The sequence below is a fragment of the Mustela lutreola genome, chromosome 10 (assembly GCF_030435805.1).
Source record: "Mustela lutreola isolate mMusLut2 chromosome 10, mMusLut2.pri, whole genome shotgun sequence".
In the NCBI taxonomy this organism is placed as follows: domain Eukaryota; kingdom Metazoa; phylum Chordata; class Mammalia; order Carnivora; family Mustelidae; genus Mustela; species Mustela lutreola.
Window position 1 is genome coordinate 49,418,917 of NC_081299.1, and position 20,532 is coordinate 49,439,448.

General features: G+C 46.8%; 1 protein-coding gene across 3 annotated transcripts in view; it reads left to right on the plus strand.

Annotated features, from left to right (window-relative positions):
• The window catches only part of NFIA (nuclear factor I A), a 566,515-nt gene that overhangs the window by 39,630 nt on the left and 506,353 nt on the right, over positions 1–20,532 (plus strand). The gene's annotated exons all lie outside the window — the stretch shown is intronic.

The window sequence follows — 20,532 nt, forward strand, 5'->3', positions numbered from 1 at the left end:
AAGCTCCCTGTCTACATCCAAATAGCCAATTCAAAAAAAAAAAAAAAAAAAAAATTAGAAAAAAAAGATACTGACACTTAATTCTCCCTGGCAAACTGTACAGCTGTATTAAGTTTTTTCCTTTTTCTTAGAAAGGTGCATTTTAGGGAACACCAGCTTCCCAGCCTGGAAATTCAGGCTTGGGGACTTGGCCCTGTTTCAGAACACCAGTTTGAAGATGACTTCGAGTGAGGCTATCAGGCCCTGTGACAAGAAAATTATCTCAGTTGGGGCAACAGGCTCCTGTGTCCCGGGGCTGGGCCACGCACCAGCCTGCCTCTCTCCCCTCACTTGGCAAGAGCACTGAGTGCGGACTTTTCTCCAGCCAGCAGGCATGGGGAGTCCAAGGGCAGTGGCTACCAGGGGGTAGGGATGCCCCAGGCAGGCATAACTGCTGGGGACCCAGCCAGGCTAGCCGGAGGGTTGTTTTCAGTGACCTGCTTTTATTGGGCATGTCTGTCTCCTCACCTCCTTCCGCTACAGTGATAAAGGACCCCGGAAATCATGATTCCCACCAGAGCTGAGGCCTGTAGCTGATGTGGATAGCTAAGAGCTGAAGGGCAGGGGGGTAGGGAGGGGCTGCATTGCCTCCACGTCTGCTCAACAGGAAGATGGCAGTGTTCTCCTCTGATGACTCGGAAGATGGCTAACACTTGCGGAACACGTACGCTTCTAAGTGCTTCACACACATTAACCGGGTTAATGTTCACCACAACCGCATGATGTAGCTGTTACCGTCCTCCCTTCACCAAGAGGGACTGAGGACTGAGAGGTGAAGTCGTTTCTCCGAGAGCCTGCTGATATACGACAGAACAAGGATTTAGACCCAAAGGTTCCTGCTCCATAACTCCCTCCCTTGACCATAAAATAAAGACTAATAAAAATGAAGGTTGACTTAAATGTTGACTCAACATTGAAGACCAAACTCAACTGTGAGCTATTGGTTCTCTTCAGTCGGACTAATAGGGGATTTAGGAGGATTAGTTAAAATAGAAAAGTATTGGGGCTCTTGAGTGGCTCAGTCAGCTAAGCGTCTGCCTTCAGCTCAGGTCATGATCTCAGGATCCTGGGATTGAACCCCACATAGGGTTCCCTGTGCATTGGAGGGGTCTGCTTCTCCCTCTCCCTCTGTCCCTCCTCCCTACTTATGTTCTCTCTCTCGCTCTCAAATAAGTAAATAAATCTTTAAAGAAAAAAAGAAAGTAGAAAAGAATTGATTCAAGATGCACAGCCATTCCTAGCATTTTCACTACAGTTGATGAAGGCCATCTTCCTCTTTGGCCCTGTTAGCCGAGGCCTTGACGGCAAGCTGGCCAGCAACAAGGAGCTGAATAAAGATGGGAAGTGTTTGAGCAGCAGGAACAGTGCCACCAAGGCTCAGGCACTTCAGAATTTTGAATGGTTGCTGAAAATCTAATTAAAACTGAGGTTGCTAAACAAACAAACAAAAACAAAAAACCCGAGGCTGCTTGAATTCATTAATTTATTAAAAATTTTGGAGTACCTTCTCTACATCAGGCATTGTTCTGAGTATAGCGGATACAACAGGGAAGGGGGAGAAAGGAGTAGTAGTGAGGAAAGGGTCCAACGTTAAAAGGGGTGATCAGGGGACGCCTGGGTGGCTCAGTTGGTTGGACGACTGCCTTCGGCTCAGGTCATGATCCCGGAGTCCCAGGATCGAATCCCACATCGGGCTCCCAGCTCCATGGGGAGTCTGCTTCTCCTTCTGACCTTCTCCTCGCTCATGCTCTCTCTCACTCACTCTCTCTCTCAAATAAATAAATAAAATCTTTAAAAAGAAAAAAAGGGTGGGGGTGATCAGGCAAGTTGAGTCTGAAGAGTTGACTTTTGAGTCAGATGCTGTGGGAGATGAGTGATAAGCTATGCTGGTGTCGTGGGGAAGAGAGGGAATAGCCAGTGTAAAGGCTAAGGTAAAGCCTGCTTAGTGCACCCCAGGAACATCAAGGAGGCCAGGTGGCTGGAACAGAATGAATGGGGAGAAGATAGTATGAGATGAGGTCAGAACTGGTAATGAAGTAGAGACTGACTGTAAACATGATCTGCTTAAATAAGCTTCATTTAAAGAAATATTCCCCCAGAAATAAAAGAAACATCCCCAATGACCTGGAATAAAGGAACAAAGTAAGAGTGATGGTATTCCCCAAGAATGAGGAATGCATGGGAGCACTCAGTCAGTTAAGCACTCGCCTCGGGCTCTGGTCATGATCTCAGGGTCCTGGGATTAAGCCCCATGAAGGGCTCTCTGCTCAAAAGCAAGTCTGCTTCTCCCTCTCCCTCTCCCTCTGTAATCTCTCTGGCTCTCACTCTCTCTCAAATAAATATTATCTTTAAAAAAAAAAAAAAAAGAATCAGGAATGCATAACCTGAAGGTCACAGGACAATGCAGTCAGCCCCTACCTTGGCTCGGCTTGATTCTCTAAGCCTTCAGATGTGCTTTTGTAAAATAAGACTAAAACCACAAAAACTGAGTCTTTTACTGAATGGGAAGATGAACTTGGCAGCCCCACAGGAATGCCAGAAGTTATGCTCATAAGAAAGAAGCAGACTGAACACCCTAAACAGTGCTTCTATTACCTACTGCTGTGCCCAGAATCCTGCCATTAAATGTCTACTCTTTGGATTCAGAAGGCAATAAATAGTGATGGGGGAGGGGGAGCCCCAAAGGCAAACCCTCCCTATTTCATAATGCTGTCAAATACTGAAGCATCATTCTCTCTTTACTTTGTTCTCTCAATTCTAAGGCCTCCTTCCCAGCATCTTGTAACTTCACAACCTGGAAAATACCCATCAAGTATTATACTTGGTTTCCTAAAGTGGTAAGAACCACTGGGCCCAAAACTCACATTCTCCAATTTGCTTTATGGTCCCTGTCTTAGACTAAATGGGCAACAGTCCAACAAACCCACGAACAGGGATGTTATTCTGCATTTTTCTTTAATGTTGGCAGGGAGCTAAGTCCAGCTGTGTGACTTCTCTGGGCCTCAGTCTTCTTATCCCCACAGTGGGATTCCTAACTCCTGCCTCACAGAGATTTTGTGAAGTTTAGACTTAAAGTCTATAGTGTTCCCAGTGTGACACCAAGCAGAGAAAGGACAGAAATGGCACGCTAGTGCCCTTGTCGTATCTGTAAGAGGAAGGTGCTGGCTGAATCATTCATTCAACAAATGGGTTGTGAACACCTTCTCTGTGGTAGTTGCTGCCCTAGCACCCACACCTTTAACATTTGACTCTTTTTGATAGGAAAAAGAGTAAACAATGGAAGTCTGAGGGACTCCATGAAGGGTCTACAACGGTCTGCTTGTCAGCCTACCATTATTCATACAAAGGGGAATTTCACGAAATAAGGCAGTCAGAGAAAGACGGATACCATATGATTTCACTCGGATGTGGAATTTAAGAAACAAAACAGGAAGGTGTGCCCGGGTGGCTCAGTTGAGCCTCTGATTCTTGGTTTCGGCTCAGGTCATGATCTTGGGGTTCTTGGGTCAAGCCCCACGTCGGGCTCTGTGCTCAGCACAGAGTCTGCTTGAGATTCTCTCGCCCTCTGCCTCTGCCCCTGCTCCCTCTTGAGTGCGCTCTCTAAATAAATAAATAGATAGATAGATAGATAGATAGATAAATTCTTAAAAAAAAAAGAGGAAGGAAGGAAGGATGGACGGACAGACAGAAGGAAGAAGGAAACAGGTGAACGAACACAGAGGAGGGGAGAAAGGAGAGAGAAGGAAGCAAATCACAAGAGACTCTTAACTATAGAGAACAAACTGAGGGTTCATGGAGGGAGGTCAGAAGGTGGGCAAGATATGGGTTAGATGGCTGATGGGTATTAAGGGGGCCACTTGTTGTGATAAACGCTGGGTGTTTTATGTAAGTGATGAATCACTAAGTTCTACACCTGAAACCAATTTTACCATATGCGTTAACTAACTAGAATTTTTTTTTAAGATTTTATTTATTTATTTGACAGAGAGAGAGAGAGATCACAAGTAGGCAGAGAGGCAGGCAGAGAGAGGTGGGGGGGAAGCAGGCTCCCCGCTGAGCAGAGAGCCCGATGCGGGGCTCCATCCCAGGACCCTGAGATCATGACCAGAGGCAGAAGCTTTAACCCACTGAGCCACCCAGGCACCCCCATACTAGAATTTTTAAAACTTGAAACAAAAAAGTAACTAAAACAGCGAATATCAAGGCCTCTCTAGGAAAGTTTATACTTCATACTTTTTTCTTCCTCGCTTTCATTTATTGCTTTATTTCCATGATTCTAGCAAGTATTTTAAATCAGCTGCAATATTATGACATGACTTTATAATGCAAAGTCCACAGTAGTTCATGTAGATGGCTACTACATGGTAGACAAATACTCATTATTCTTTTAATGCCTTCCCTTTAATGCCCAGGAGGCCCCTCCCAGGACTCTCTGGGAACGGTGGGGGTCTCAGAGCTCATTAAAGGAATACAAAGCATCCACATTATTAGTGTAACTTAACTATTTCTGTAACATGGCAGGTATGCAAAATGTTCTGTGATGATATTTTTTTATAACTTTCTGGTCTGAGCATCAATTTTTTATTTACTATATTGTTAGGATCAAATCATACCATGGGGTAGACTGCTTCATCATAACAACCTGAACCAGCTACTCCAATGTCCTCCCTAGGAAGGAAAAAAAAATTTCTTTTTTACTTACTTACTTGTGTATTTGGAATCAGAAGTAATATTTTCCAAAGCACATGCAAAAAACACCAGTTACCTAAGAGCTACTCAAAAAGAGTTTCATGGTCCAGCAAGCCCAACACAGTGAAATAGATAACTTGTCAATTCACAGTAGAATTTTAGTTTGTGGCATTTCCTAAAATCATAAAACCAATATGTTGAAGACATACATGGAGATTACATGGAGAGTAAACATGAAAGCACTTGTGGGCGTGTGATTTCCAATAATCCTTATAAATTTGTTTGGGAGGGGTCAAAGTCATTCCCCTGCACCTGGTGGAAAACTCAAACAGTTCTATGACTTTTCTGACAACTCATACAATAACTCAACTTTGAGATGCCGATATATCAACCAATACTTCAATCTTCTGGGTCAGCTACAGGAGGCGGGTAGCATGCCTCCACACAATGGGTGTCCCTGATTTTGACCCCCTCTGTCTCCTCCCTGGGCTTGCTTATTGTGACATCTGGCCCCTCTGTGGTTGGGGCACAGGGCTGGGGAAATGGGGTGGAGGGAATGTGTAGGAAAGTTCCTCCTTGATAGGAACCTTCATAAGACAGCTTTGAGATCTCCAGGCCTGCCAGGTGTTAAGAGATGACTTACTTGTCATGTATACTTTTGTGGGGTTTCAGAGGGTCTTCCACTAGGCCCCCAGCTACCTTTCCCTCTATCTGACCCTCAGTAGCTATAGCCACTGATGCACATCACTGATGTCCTCACTCTGAAAGCCTTCTCCATTGCAGGATGCCCTTTAGAGTAGGAGCCTTCTTAAAGGACCCTGAAGGAAACAGATAGAAAACTCCAGTAGAGTCACTGAAGGGAGTTTAATGAAGGAACTGTTCATCATGGAAAGGGCAGGAGAGGGCAAGACCAGGAGTGACTTGAAACTGGCAAAAGCCAAGTGTGTTACCATCGCTAATCCTAAAGGGCCATGTGAAAGGAAACCTATAGGAGATGACCACCTCACTGTGGCCTTCCATAGCACATCTTGCTAGCCTACCACCCATCCAGGAAGCAGTCCAGGGAATGAAACCCCGACCTCTTTCCTCACATGCACCCATCTCCCCTGATGCCACCTATAGGGGAAACCCAAACAAAATCAGAGGGCAAGGAGATATCAGCCCCCTAGGACACAGAGCATGGGACACAACGGTGGAGAGCGGATTTAGAAGGGCAAATAGCATATCCACGCATGACCTCAAGAAGATATTCTTAACACAGTCTCCACCAGAGTCTGACCCTCCCCTGACTCTCACTTCTTCTTTGACTGAATTCTCTCTTCATCTGCCTACTCCAGATGTTTCAGACATGTCTCCATTGCTCTAACCATTCCCTTGTTCCTTCTACCTGGAATCCTTTTTCTTCACTCTTTACATAGTGAAAGCTTTTTCACTCTTTACAATTCATTTAAAGCATCACTCAGGGAATTTGCCATAAATTTTTTTGAATTTAATTGAAAAAAAAACTGTACTTCTTTTACACATTACTTTGTGCATTTGAGATTCATTGATCATTTTCAATGACAGTCATTTCTCTCTTCTCCTCTGGATACAAGCTCCTTGAGGGCAGGGGTTTGGTCCAGGGAAATGGGCTACTTTTTCCTGGAGTCTCACACACAGAGGGCGCTCAGGAAGGGTCTGACAAGGGATTGGCTTCCCTTGTTGGGGCCTCAGTTTCCTTAGTTAGAAGATGAAGGACTTAATGCAGCTGAGGACATGAAAGGCCCCTTTGAGCTCTCAAATTCTCTGAAATGTAAATGCTATTCCCCCAGGTGAGACCCTCTTGACTTCTCTGTCAAGAAACTTCTCCCAAGTTTATACATTAACCAGAGAATACAGTAGGGGGAGAAGGTTAGGAAATCTCAGATTACTTATGAGGTAAAAAAAAAAAAAAAAAATCGCATTACAGTGGATGTATACAGTTTCACAAGGAAATGAGCAATCTCTTCTTTGATGGAATATGTGAAAGCTAAACTGGAAGGAATAATTAGATTAAATGGTGATGTAAACTGGAAAGGAAGCCTTACTTCCTGCACTGCTCCAAATGTCTTACAGGTGTCAGCAGGACCCACCGGCTCAGTAATTAGAGTGCTCTAACTGTCTCCACTTCACTATGTGCAAGTGATTGAAAACGGGAGTTTCATGGGGCCCCTGGCACCAGAACATTTTGGTGAAATGAGCTTTGTTCTCGGTTACGAGGGATAAAATAAAAAACAGGAATCGTGGTGCATGGGTGTTGTAATGGCTTCTCTTTTACCCCATGCGGCCCAGAGTTCTGCTGGTGCATGGGCAGGAGCCTTGAAACCCCAGAGTGCAGAGTGCATAGCCAAGGGGTGTCCAAGGGTGAAGCTGGAATGCAAAGCTCTGACTTAAGAGTCAGCAAAGTTTTATCAAGAGCTGGCTCTTCCACTGAGAAGGTGTGTAGTCTTTAGAAAGCCAAAGCCTGAATTATCTGATGCATGCAAGGGCACGGTGACATTTCTGATAGAGAAAGTTTCTGATATACAGTGGAAGCCCCATAAAATAATGAACAGGGACACCTGGGTGGCTCAGTTGGTTAAGCATCCGACTCTTGGATTCAGCTCAATTCATGATCTCAGGGTTGTGAGATCGAGCCCCGAGTCGGGCTGCACACTGGGTGGAGAGCCTACTTAAGATTCCCTGTCTCCCTCTTTTCTCTGTCCCTCCACTCCCCTGCTCATGTGCTCCTTCTCTCTCAAAATAATAATAATAATATAATAAACAAAATTCAGCTTTGGAGCCAGGCAAACTTGCATTCTCACCTAGGGATGGCCATTTGTAATGTGGGGGATCGTAGGCAAGCTACTTGTCCTCTCTGAGCCTCAGCTGCCTTATATAAAAGCTTGAGTATAATAAGGCCCATATCACAAGCCTGCTTAAACAGTGACTTAGTAGGTTCTCTAAAACGTGGTAGCAATAACAAAGCTCCTCCAGGAAGTGGACAGGTCAGCCCCTCTCATATCCAAGAAGCTGGGCCTTTATTTTATTCGTTCATTTATTTATTTGGCAAATATCTACAGAGTACCTACCCTGTGCCTCGTCCAGATTATACAGTAGTTAGCAGGGCAGCCATGGTCCCTGTCTTCATGAACCTTGCAGACTAGGTGAGGTAGGAGAGCACAGACTTCAAATAAACAGACAAGTCTTTGAAAGAAAATGCACAGACCTAGGAAAGCAATTAAGGCAGAGGCACCTGGGTGGCTCAGGTGGTTAAGAGTTTGACTCTTGGTTGCGGTTCTAGTCATGATCTCAGGGTTGTGAGATTGAGCCTGGAGTGGAGTCTGCTTAAGATTTTCTTTCACCTTCTTCCTCTGCCCCTGAGGGAGAGGGTTGATAGGGGCAGAGGGAGAGGGAGAAAGAGAATCTCCCTCTTTCTGAAGAAAAAAAAAAGAAAGAAAGAAAGAAAGAAAGAAAAAAGGAGAGAAAAGAAAGCAATTAATGCTAAGTATTATTTAGATGATAGAGCTCTTGGAAGATTGCTTTGATGCAGTGACATTTAAGCTGAGAATTAGAGAATAAGTTGGTATTATACAGGTAAATTGTGGGCAAAATAATTGCTCCAGACTGTGAGATCAGCGAGTGAAGACTTGGAGGTGGGGAGGTGGGAATGAGGCCAGGATGGCTACAGTTTTGTTAACAAGGGGAAGAAAGGGCGAGCTCGGGCTGGAGAGGTGAGCAGAGACCAGCTCCAGTGGGATGATTCCTACATGCAGAAGAATACCACCCCCCATAATCCTTGTATGAGACAGAGTCTGTGCCTCTGTCGCCGGCTCCGTGATGACCAAGGCCTCCTAGGAGAGCAGACCGGGCCTGGTCTGGATGGGAGAAGACCTGGGTCCTAATCTCCTGTTTCTCACCTAATCTTGGTAAAGCAGGTCATCAGCACACAGCTTCATTCCTGGAGGCCTCTGTTTTCCTCTCCTCAAATAAGATGTATTGGGGCAAAATCATCCAGCCTAAAGTACTCAGAGTCTCCATTTCTTGCTAACTTCCTTGGGTGTCATGGGGAAACAAACAAACAAAAAAAAAGGGAACACGCGCTCTGTGCAATCCTGCCCCCTGCCATCCCTGGAAAGTCTCAGGAGAGGTGCTTAAGAACAAAGAGGAAGCCCCAGGGCCCCACAGAGGATGTACTGTCAGTCAGGTCAAAGCCTTCAGGGCAGAGAGACTGTTCCACCAGCCTTTGGGGAGGAAAGAGAAGCATCCTGCTCCTCAGGAGTGAGCCTGCAACGTGATCCCTGAGAGGCGGAGCCACTCTGAGGACACCTGGAACAAAGGGGCCCTTAGATTTTCCGGTTGGGCCTGCTTAGGCCTGTAATCGGTTTAGCTTCCAGTCTACCAGTCCTGAGATTAGTCAGACTTCTAGTGATTTTGGCTGGGTGGGCACCGGCTAAGTCAGGTGGAAAGTTAAGACAATTACCCAGATGATCCAAATCTTGCAAAAGGAGAAAAAATACTGAATTCAGGGCCTGGCGAGGCTTGGTTCCTGTAAGCATCAGCCTTACCGGATCACTGCTCAGCCCTTCATATCACTGGGCTAGGTGGTTGTGTTAATCCAAGGAACCTTTATGGAAAATTAGAATCTGAGAGAAATGGACGCAATTCCCCCAGCAAGTCTCTGGGGAGACTTACCATGCACTCACCCTATGCTAACCCCTAGAGCAAGAGTCTTGATTAGCCTCTATTGCTAAGAATTAGAAACTTATTACTTGGGGCACCTGGGTGGCTAAGTAGGTTAAAGCCTCTGCCCTCGGCTCAGGTCATGGTCTCAGGGTCCTGGGATCGAGCCCCACATCGGGCTTTCTGCTCGGCAGGGAGCCTGCTGCCCTCTCTCTCTCTCTGTCTGCCTCTCTGCCTACTTGTGATCTTTGTCAAACAAATAAACAAAATCTTAAAAAGAAAAAAAGAAACTTTTAACTTAGTCAAGTGATAAGTAGGAATTCGTAAACTGTAAGATAGTCAACCTTAAGTATTGTATGATTCTAATGGTTATGGGGTTTGAAGAAAGAAGCTGCCAGTAGGGCTCAGATCGAAGAGGACAATTTGCAGAGGTAGCCGGCTGGAAAGGAGAAACCTTCCGGCACAAATGAAGGAAGAGGATAATCCCAATTGTGAGTCACATAAACAAAGCAAGGAGGAGAGAAAGAGTATTGAGAATTTGGGGTAGGGAGAGAAGCAAGGAGTTACTACTGAGAAAGTGCTGAAATTTTTAAAATACAAAGTTTAATCTAATTTGAGTTCCCAGCTGTAGTAGGATTCTGGCTAAGGCTATGGGTTGAGTTGTATTCCCTAAAAGGGTCTGTTGAAGTCCCCACCCCCCAGTACCTGTGAATGCGACTTTATATGGACATAGGATCCTTGCAGATGTTAAATCAAGTTAAGATGAGGTCATTGGGAAAAAAGAAAAAAAAAAAAGATGAGGTCATTGGGGTGGACCCTAATTCAATATGATCAGAGTCCTTATAAGAAGAGACACACCTGTGAAGACGGAGACTGAGATTGGAGTGGGGCTGTTGCAAGAAAGGAATGTCAACAAGACCAGAAGCTAGGAGGACTCGAAGCAGGATTCTCACCCACAGGTAGCAGAGTGACCCAACACCATGATTCCAGAAGTGTGAGACAATAAATTTTAGTATTTTAAGCCACCTAACTTGTGGTACTTGTTACAGTGGCCCCAAGATACTTGAACATCCTCCTGGACACTGGTTTAGACTCAGCCAAGGTGCAAACACCCATCACACAGACCACAGAAGGGGATGGGACACAGCACCTAGAAAAGTGCTCTGTGCTCCCGAGCAGGAATTCCATTGCCAGAAAAAGGGACTGTCTTCCCACAGCCTGGGAGGACATGGGCTAGAAAGGAGCTAGCAGCTGACAAGAGAAAGAATGGAGACAGTCTGGTTTGTGGGAAAAGATATGAGCTTCAGAATGAAGTGGGCCAAGACTCTGTCTCCTACAGTCTGTGAAACCTTGGTCAGGTTACTTCCTCCTGGGCCTCTATCTCCTCAGCTAGAAAAAGGAGATGATAATTGAACGTAGTCCATAGAGGCAAGCAATTTTTAAGGAAAAAATAGACATAGAGCCTGACCCCGCCCGCCCACTTTCCTTGGCCCAGGCCTTATCTGAGGGACTTCCCAAATGCTCACACTTCTACGCACAGTGCTGTCTTTGTCCCCTCAAAATACACGGATTTCAGCATCAATCCAAACACCTCCAGCCATCTCCCCTTACCCAAATGTCCCCCAGCCTCTGGGCCCACTCTTGTCCCCTTGACCAGTCTAGCCAAATGACACTGGCCTCCTCCGAAACCTGTAACACATAAGAGCTTTTACCACCATGAGACACTAAAAATTCACTTGCCTTTTTCCAGTATGCTCTGCCTCCCACCCAGGTCACTACCCTCACAGGAAGCCAAAGAAAGGAATGCAGCACCCTCCAATGCTCACTCGAAGCCAGACCGTTACATTCCTTATCATTTAATTTAATTTCACTTAATTCCATTCTCATGCTACCCCTCTGATGTGGCTCTAATCTCTTTGTCTCCTCGTGGGAGAACAGCACCGGCCACATAAGTAGCTGCTCAATAAAACCTGTTCTCCTGTGCTAATGCCCTCAGTTTGCTTGGGCCAGTGTGAGAGAAGAACCAAAGGAAAGAGGGAGGACCTCTTGTGTCTCCAGAAAACTGTTCAATGCTGACTGCAGCCAGCCAAAAGGGAAGCCGGCCAAAATTTCTGGCTCAGGAGCCCAGAATTTCCACCTGAGCCTCTGCCTAGCACACCTTGATTGGACTCTACTTCCAGCACTGCTGCCACCACCAAGCTAACCGTCAAGAGAATAATCTGGTTATTGGTAACCTCTTCCCAATACACCCTCACGGCAGAACAGCCTATTAGGCCGTCGGGCCTTATTAATGCTCGTGGCAGCTCGGTCGAGTGTAACTGGATCCCGAGCCTTGTGCTAAATGCTCCATCTGGAGCTACTCTCTCTGAGCCCAGATGAGGGCTGCTCCCTCCTCAGCCTTAAAGGTCTTCTGAGGAGTGGCTCAGGTTTCTGAAACCTCCTGGAAGTGAAGATAGTGCCCACAGCGCCAGGGTCCTGGCTCCAATGCAGAAGAACCAAGCAAATGATGGCAGAGATCTGCTCTTCCCACTCTCGTTCCTGAGATGGGCCCTCGGACAGTAAATGTATGAATGCTCTGTCTTCTGACAGATTTACTTGGCAAATATTTTATTGAACAGCAACTATATGGCAGGCATTGCTCTGGTACTGGGGTTGTATCAGTGACCTAAACAGAAAACGATTTCTGCCTTGTGAAGCTTGTGTTCTAGCAGGGAGAGATTGAGAAAAAGTTTAACTGTGGGAAAGGAAATGATAGCGAATGTGTATTAGTTTGCCGGGGCTGAAGTACCACAGATCTGATGGGTTAGATGACAAAAATGTGCTGTCTCGCCTAGAGGCGGGGAATCTGAGATCCAGGGTCAGCAGGCTTGGTTCCTTCGGAAGGCTCTGAGGGAAGGGTCTGTTCTAGGCCTCTTGGCTTGTAGATGGCGGTCTTCTCTCTCTGTGTCTTCCCACTGTCTTCCTTCTGTGTGTATCTGTGTTTACTTCTTGTATTTCCTGTTTTAGTAAGGACACCAGTCATGTTGGGCTAGGGCCTACCCTAATGGCCTCATTTGACCTAGACTACCTCTGGGGTGAGGACGTCAACATATGAATTTGGGGGAGGGAAGTAAATTCAATCCATAACAGTGCTAGAATAACATTCTAACTTAGAATGATAACTAAGTTAGGTAACTAACATTATCACCTGGAAATAAGTGCTGTGGCAAAATGAAGCAGGTAAGGAGAATAGGAGTGCCGGGGTATGAGGGAGTGTTATTAAACAGGGCAGTCACGAAAGAATATTCTGGGCAGAAGGAAAAGCCAGAGCAAAGGCCCCAGGGCAGGGTCAGGACTGGAATGTTCTAGAAAAACAGAGCGATGCCTGTGGCTGGAGAAGAGTAGGAGAGGAAGTCAGATAAGAGAGTGAGGAAGGGGAAGACCATGTACTCAAGCCACAGCTTCAGCGGGAGGGTTGGAGGAGGCACGTGGCCTGGCTCTGCTGGACGGCAAAGAATTGTTCTCCTGTAAGTTCTGGCATTGGGGTCAAGAAAGAGATCTTCCCGGGAAGAGTTCCTGTCTGCAGTTTGTACACGGACTGCTTGCCTCACCTTCTGCTCCACTGACTCTGTGGCCCTGAGATCCAGGGCTCGGGTCGCCAATACAGGATTCTCATGAGGCCACATCTTCCTTTGTCCACAAAGCCATTTCCTCAGACTTCTTAGCTCATGAACATCACAGGCCTGCTGCCACACACACCAAATTGGCCGCAGTGGACCAAAATGTTTTAACATTCCCCATCATCCCACAGCGCAAAGAGAAGCAAGCACCAGAGTAAGAACCAGAAATAATAAACACTTCAGAAATTGCCTTCCTAGGAAACGGAAGCCTATAAAAGCTTTACTGACTATACAATAAAAGGTGGAAACAGTTATACTCCCAGACATGGCCGAGTGGGGTGTCATTAGAGGGAGCTGTGCTTGCTTCCAAGAGCCGTCCCCCAAACTCACGGTGAGTCTGGGAATTCCCTCACTTCTTTCTCCTGAATAGCCCCAGGGATGTGGACCCCAAAGGGGAGCTGTTTATCTTAAGAATTGCTAATATTGACTGAGGGCCTGCCATGTGCCAGGCACCTTATAAACATCTATTCCTTCAATCTTCACAGCTATTACTATAAGTATCACTATTCCCATTTTACAGATGCAGAAACTGAGCCTCTGAGTGGTTATTTTTGCCAAAGATCACATGAGAAAGTCAAAGAATGGTGGCGCTAGGGCTTGAAGCCGGGCTTCAGAACCTGTTTTTATTTCACCCTCCAACACATCTTGTAATGTCCAAAAACCTAATTTGGAAAACAGAAGTCTCTACTTAAAACTTTCTTTCACTTAGCATGCATGTGAAAAGTTTCTTTGTATGTTTCTCCTCTCTCTGATTTAAAAGCTTATCTCACTATGAAATACCAATTTTCAAACATTAAAATAGTATCCTACTCTTCAATGTCTATCTCCGATATTACTCCTTTATGAAGCCTTTGCCCATAGTCCGTTTCCCCCAGCAAAATCTGCATATATTATTCTCTCTGTACTTTGAAACACTAGTAAAATAAATGTGAGTATCAAATCAAATGGACCTGTGGCCATAGCTGAACTTTGTGACACTGAACAAGTTATTTACGTCCCCTGAACATCATCTCCTCACAAATACAATGGTGACTAAAATTCCTAACTCAGGGGCACCTGGGTGGCTCAGTGGGTTAAAGCCTTTGCCTTCAGCTCAGGTCATGATCTCAGGGTCCTGGGATCAAGCCCCGCATCGGGCTCTCTGCTCGGCAGGGAGCCTGCTTCCTCCTCTCTTTCTCTCTCTGCCTACTTGTGCTCTCTGTCTGCCAAATAAATAAAATCTTTAAAAAAATTTTTTTTAATTCCTAACTCAGAAAGTTTTCATAAGGATTAAAAGAAATAATGTACAGCAAGTAGTTAGCCACTCGTAGTTGCTCAGTGAATTCAAGCACTTTCTCCTGCTCTCTTAGAACCCTCAAAACTTTCCATGTCATAGAATCACTATGTAGGGCTTGCCTTTGAAGGTACAAAGCTCCCACTGGCACTCTAGACGTGTTTATGGAATTGGTTTAATTGGCAAGTTACTAACACTTCCTGGAAGGAGGGAAGGAAGGAAGGAAGGAAGAAGGAGGGGGGAAGAAGGGAGGGAGGGAAGGAGGAAGGAGGAAGGGAATCCCATGGAAGCACTAGAAGGAAGAGCATCCCACCGATGGAGACTCACCCAGCCCAGGAGGGCAAACTGAGCTTGTTTTCCAGAGTTGTCAGGATCTAGCCCTATCAGGGGCTGTATCCTTTGTTATCCACATACATACCATATAGAGTGACTCTCTAAGTATCAAGAAGTTCCATTTTGCTCTTGAACCACACCTCACCAGAGAAGGCCCAGGTAGACAGGTCATGGCGAACCCAAGAGGCCAGCACCAGGGACCTCTTTCTCCCGGGGTGAAGGAAAACCTAGTCTCAGGCGAGAACTGCAGAACTTTGCTCACTCTCAGTCCGATGACAGCAAGTGAAGGAGAAGAAATGGAGCCCTCTGCCCCCACTTTCTCTAAGTCAATTAGAACATGCTGATTTCCCTAACAGGATTATCTCTGTCCTTCCCCAGAGCCTTTTCCATTAATGAAGTGATCAATGATGTCTCCATCACTCACACATCCGACTCCTTCGTAACACAGAAACCATTTAGTAACCTAAACAACCAAACGCAGAGTTAATAATTTTTACTTTTAAAGCCATCTTTATGGCCATTTTGCTCCCTCCAAAAAAGTATCTTAATGCTAATGAAAATACCTCTTTTTCTGTGTGGCATTATTCCAGTGTTTTATTACTAGGCTCCGGGGTGAGGCATTATGATTCATTTCTAGCAATACCAGGCAGGAAAAGAGAGGGAACAGACTTCGTGGGATGATGAAGAGTGTTCCCCAACCCCTACCCCAGCCCATCAGAAACTTGGAAACAATGGATGAAATAAACTACATAATCCATAATTCATGGGGAAAATGTAATCATATGTAAGCAGACATGAGACATGTATCTATAAAAGTATTAGTACAGGATACTGGAAATCCCCCAAAGCCTTCGCTCCAGAGTGATCTTCCTAAGCCACAAATAGGATTACTTCACTACCTGCTTAAAACTTTTCAATAGCTTCCCCTTGTTATGAGGACAAAGTCTTAATTCTGTAACAGGGCTAGGAGACCTTGCAGTTTTCCTCTCCTGCTCACTTTCCTAGCCTAACCCCTGTAGCCTCCTAATCCTGTCTCCATCATGCCCCCCACACATACCCCCAGATGCACACACACAAATACACACACAGATGTCCGACACACATGCATGCATATGCATTCACAAACACACACAAATACATGTGCACCCCTTCCCCTACTCCTACTGATCTTTCAGGCCCCAGAGCAGATATCACTTCTTCCAGGAAGCCCTCCAGAAATGTAGGTGAGATGCCTTTCTTACAACTCCCCAGTGGTGCCTCATACCTCCCTATCTTAACCCTTCTACACCATTTTGTAATTGCTTACGCACCTGTCTAGTTCCCCTAACTAGATTATGGGGTAAATATTCTATGTTTACTGTCTACCACTGCAGCCCTGCGATCTAGGACAGGGCCTCGCTCACTGAATACTGGCCAGATTAAGCATCATTGAAGAGACTGAATTTAATAGGACCTGGAAAACCTTGGGCAGGCCTAGCACGTAGTAGGTGCACAGTAAACATCTGTCTTACTGAGTTGAATTAAACGGTCTATGACTTGGATCTTCTCAGGAAGGCAAACAGATGAATTGCATTTCAGGAAGCTAGTAGATGGTTCATAGAGTCAAATAGTATCAGCATATGTGAGGGATGAAGGTGTTCACTCAAGGGAAGAGGTCATAGTGGAATAGGAAAAACAATTAACATGTTTAACGGGAGGAATGGGTTGTTTTCACCTGGCCCCGCTCAAGAGAAGAAGTCAGTGAACCAACCCCTGACTGCAGCTGGCCGCTAGACAGGCTGCTCGGCCGGAGCAGTGGACTCATCAGGCCTCGTCATCCCTCACGATGCTTGGCCTCCTTTTCTCAGATTCACTCTTCAGCCAACAACCCATCAACTTTACCGGCGGATTTCCCACAGGGAGGCCATGGATGGATCCCAGTACGCCTTTCCTTTTGGCAACTCCATTTCTCATTGTAAGGACTATATTGGCCCTGATCAGGTCCTGCCCCCTTGAAAGCCAGGCTCGTGGGATTCTGTCCTGACCTCAGCTCCATTCTGGGTCTAGGAACAAGTTGACAGAACTGCCCAGTCTGAGCGGTCAAGGGTGCCCTGCCCCACCCACTCCCCGAATGACCCTGCTGTCTCATGTCCTCTAGATACAATGAGAAGCAAACCTGGGACACGCAGAACTCGGTGAACAGGGGCTAAGGGACCTGCCAGTGCCCTGCAGCAGGCTACACTGGGGCAATCCAGCAGTAAAGGCACAACCTGAACCCTGGCAGGGGCAGGTGGACATTCAGGGGGGTCACACAGGGCTGGAGATAGTCTTCGGTGGTGGGACCCTGGCGGCTGGACGGGTGTTGCATGCAGAGCTCAGGTTGTGCGGAGGGGCACGATCAGCATTAGGAGAAAGACGTGGGAGTAAGATTCCATTTGCAGGCAGATGGAGTAAGGAGCCTGGGACGATGGCAATCCCATTCTCATCCTGGTTCCCTTTTGTTGAGCACGGTCCATGTTCCAAGCAATGTTGTTGGTGTCTTTACTTTATTTTATTTTTCTGAAGATTTTATTTATTTGACAGAGAGAGAGCACAAGTAGGCAGAGAAGCAGGCAGAGAGAAAGAGAGAGGGAAGCAGGCTCCCTGCTGAGCAGAGAGCCCGATGTGGGGCTCCATCCCAGGACCCTGAGATCATGATCTGGGCTGAAGGCAGAGGCTTTAACCCACTGAGCCACCTAGGTGCCCTCGTTGGTGTCTTTATAAACATTTTCTAGTGTTATCTCCCAAGAACCCTGTGATCCAGGCCCCAACAACACCCCGATTTACAGTGAAGAAAGCACTCTGGATAAAATTGCCCGTGTCTGACTGTTTTTTACCTACCAAAGAGCAATGGCAACTTCCTGTGGCTCAGTCCATACTGGCCGTCTCCATGAGCGCTGGCCTAGGAGTCTCCTCAGGACGAGCCTGTTGGCGGAAGGGAACAGAGAGGCTAGAAGCGAACCGGAGGAGGGGTCAGGATGGCACAACCAGCTAGGACTCAAGGGAACGATGGCTTCAGTGTGGCTAAAGTCCAAAACATGCCCCCAGCAAGCGATTGCAGGGTCTCTGGCCAAGGGGCCCGTCCCACAGATAAGCCAGCTGTTGTTTACCAGTCAAGTCACAAGCGAAGTCCCAGACGGAGCTGCCCCGTCTCCCTAAATACCCAGAGGCCCAAACAGCCGTTCACGTCTCTGTCAGCCCTCACTGAGCCTCTTTCTGCGAACAGAAATCAGATCACATGTTGCCTGAAGTCAGATATGTGACCAGACTCAGTGCACTGTGCAAGATTTCACCGATGATGAAAATAACTTTCTCCTGCTGCATTTAACATCTGGTGTCACAGATTTTTGCTGAGAGCCATAAAATCACTAACTTGCAGAGAAAACCTCATTGTTCAAAAATACATTTACAGAGGGGTGGGCGGCAGCCAGAGCCTGGCTCTGCTCTGGGGCTGCCTGATTGTCCACGGTGGGCCTTTGTCTCCTCAGCGGATGATGACTCCCACAAGGCCTCAGGAGGAATCGGGGGCAATGAAGACAGACTCAGACTCTGTCACTGACTAGCTGAGGTACCTTGGACTGGTTCCTTAACCTCTCTGATCTTCCATTTCCTTGTCTACAAAAAAAAAAAAAAACTAGATCCCTAGATAAAAATAACCACCTGCCAGGGTGACTCTGTAGATTCAATGAAATGACATATGTGACAGTGCCTGGCACAAGAGTAAATGCTAGCTAGCTTCTTTCTCCTTTCTCTTCCTTTTCTTTTTTTGCTCTCTGACATTTCTTTTCAGACCCAAGTCTGCTTGCACACTGTGGCATTTGTCAAAGACGTGTACATATAACAAGCTTGCCCAAGCTACAGCTCACTGGGACCCCCTGCTCTGCTCAGAGTGGAGGTACTGGTGCGTTAGTCCGTCTTTCCCAGTGACATGGAAGTTCTTTGGGGAAGGGGACTGGGCCCATTTCCCCAGAAACTGACACATAGTAGATACTCGGGCACGAACTGAATAGAAGGGTGAACTGTGTGACACCAAGAAGCAGCAGGAAGGGGGACGCTTGTGTGGCTCAGTTGGCTAAGCATCTGCCTTCAGCTCAGGTCATGATCCCAGGGTCCTGGGATCGAGTCCCGCATTGGGCTCCCTGCTCAAGGGAGAGCCGGCTTGTCCCTCTGCCTGCAACTCCTCGTGCTTGTGCTCGCTCTCTCTCTTTCTCTCTCTCTCTCTTTCTCTCTGACAAATAAATAAATAAATAAAATCTTTAAAAAAAAAAAAAAGGCAGCTGGGAGGAGGTGGTACCACTATGTGTGACAACAGCCATCACTTACCTAGGAAACAGGATGCAAGATCCTGTTCTGTCCAGGTCCGAGGTGAGGCCTGCAAATGCAGGGATTAAGTGATTAATGGGTGAGCCCTGGGAGCCCCCTCAAATTACCTAATAAGTGGGGGCTAGCATGGGAAGGCTTGCTCCTTGTAACTGGAATCCCAGACTAGGGCACCTGCCTGCTGCCAGGCCAGCCACATTTGAGACATCCTCTCCCCTGCTTGTCATTCTGGTGACTGTCCTCAAAATTCACATTAAGTCGAATTTCCCTTGTGCCTACTTGTTGCTGTCAGTAGAGCCTGCAGAGGAAGCAACAAGATGTGACTGACCCTGCCTGGCCCTTCCCCACAGCATGGCCTTGATCTTTGAAGCCACCCCAACTGGTATAAGTATTTGTTCAGAGTAGGTTCCATCTTTTCAGAGTAGGTTCCATCTTCCGTGTCTCTCTGTCTCTCTCTGTCTCTGCGTGTGTGTGTGTGTGTGTGTGTGTGCGCGCGCGCGCTCCCGTCTCTGTCTCCCCACCCCTCCGACTGCCACCTCAGTGTATGTGTTTCTGTCTCTGAGTGTGTGTGCGCTGTCTCTCATACACCCTTGTGTTTCCGTCTCCTTCCATTTCTCTGTCTGGCCATCTCCCCACGACCTGTGTCTCTGTGTGCGGGTGTCTCTCTCTCTCTCTTTCTCTCTGTCTCTCTCAGCCTGTCTCTGCCCTCCTTCCCCCTCCGCCTGCCCCTCCCTCAGCCCTCCCATCCTGCCCCTACCTGAGCCCCTCTGCCTGGTTTTTTTTTGGGGGGGGGGGGTGCCACACACAACCCAGCCACTCAACGCATATTTTTAACTCTCACTTATTATCTCCACCGCCGCCATTTCTGGCTGCAGGCCACAGCAAACAGAATGTGAGAAAGCAAAAACTAATGAGCTTCTTCAAGAGAGGATAGGGAGCTTCTGTTATTTCATTTAGTCCTCAGAGTTTAACTTCTGGCACTTCCGTCACATCTCCAAATGGTAAGTGAAGGTTGTTACTTTTCAATTTGGTTGGGCTGTGTCGCACATTTCATCAATTAAAATGCACTCTCAGTGCAAAATCACAACAGGGCCGGCAGGAAGGGTGCTAGTGTGTGAGGGATTTTTTTTTTTTTCAAAGTTACTTTTGTTCCATGTAGTTAAGATCTGTTCAAAGCACCCTTTTGCTCCAAACACCACCATCGTGCGAGCAGAGCAACATGTGTGCAGATCCGAGGCAGGGCAGCACCCTGACTGGCCAAGGACTCTGCATGCCCTGGACAGCTGGGACCCACGATGAACCCGGGGCTCTGGATTTAGCTCTGGCTCTGCTAACCAGTCTCCCAACCTATGGAGTGAGTTGGACAGGCCATTCAGACGGTATGCACCTTGTTCCTGACGCAGCCATCCGTCACGCAGATGCCCCAGCGGGAATTCTCTAACTGGAATACTCTTCAGAAGGGGAAACGAATGAGGGGAATCCTAAGTTTCCCCGACCTCCCTGATATTTGTTCATTCAACA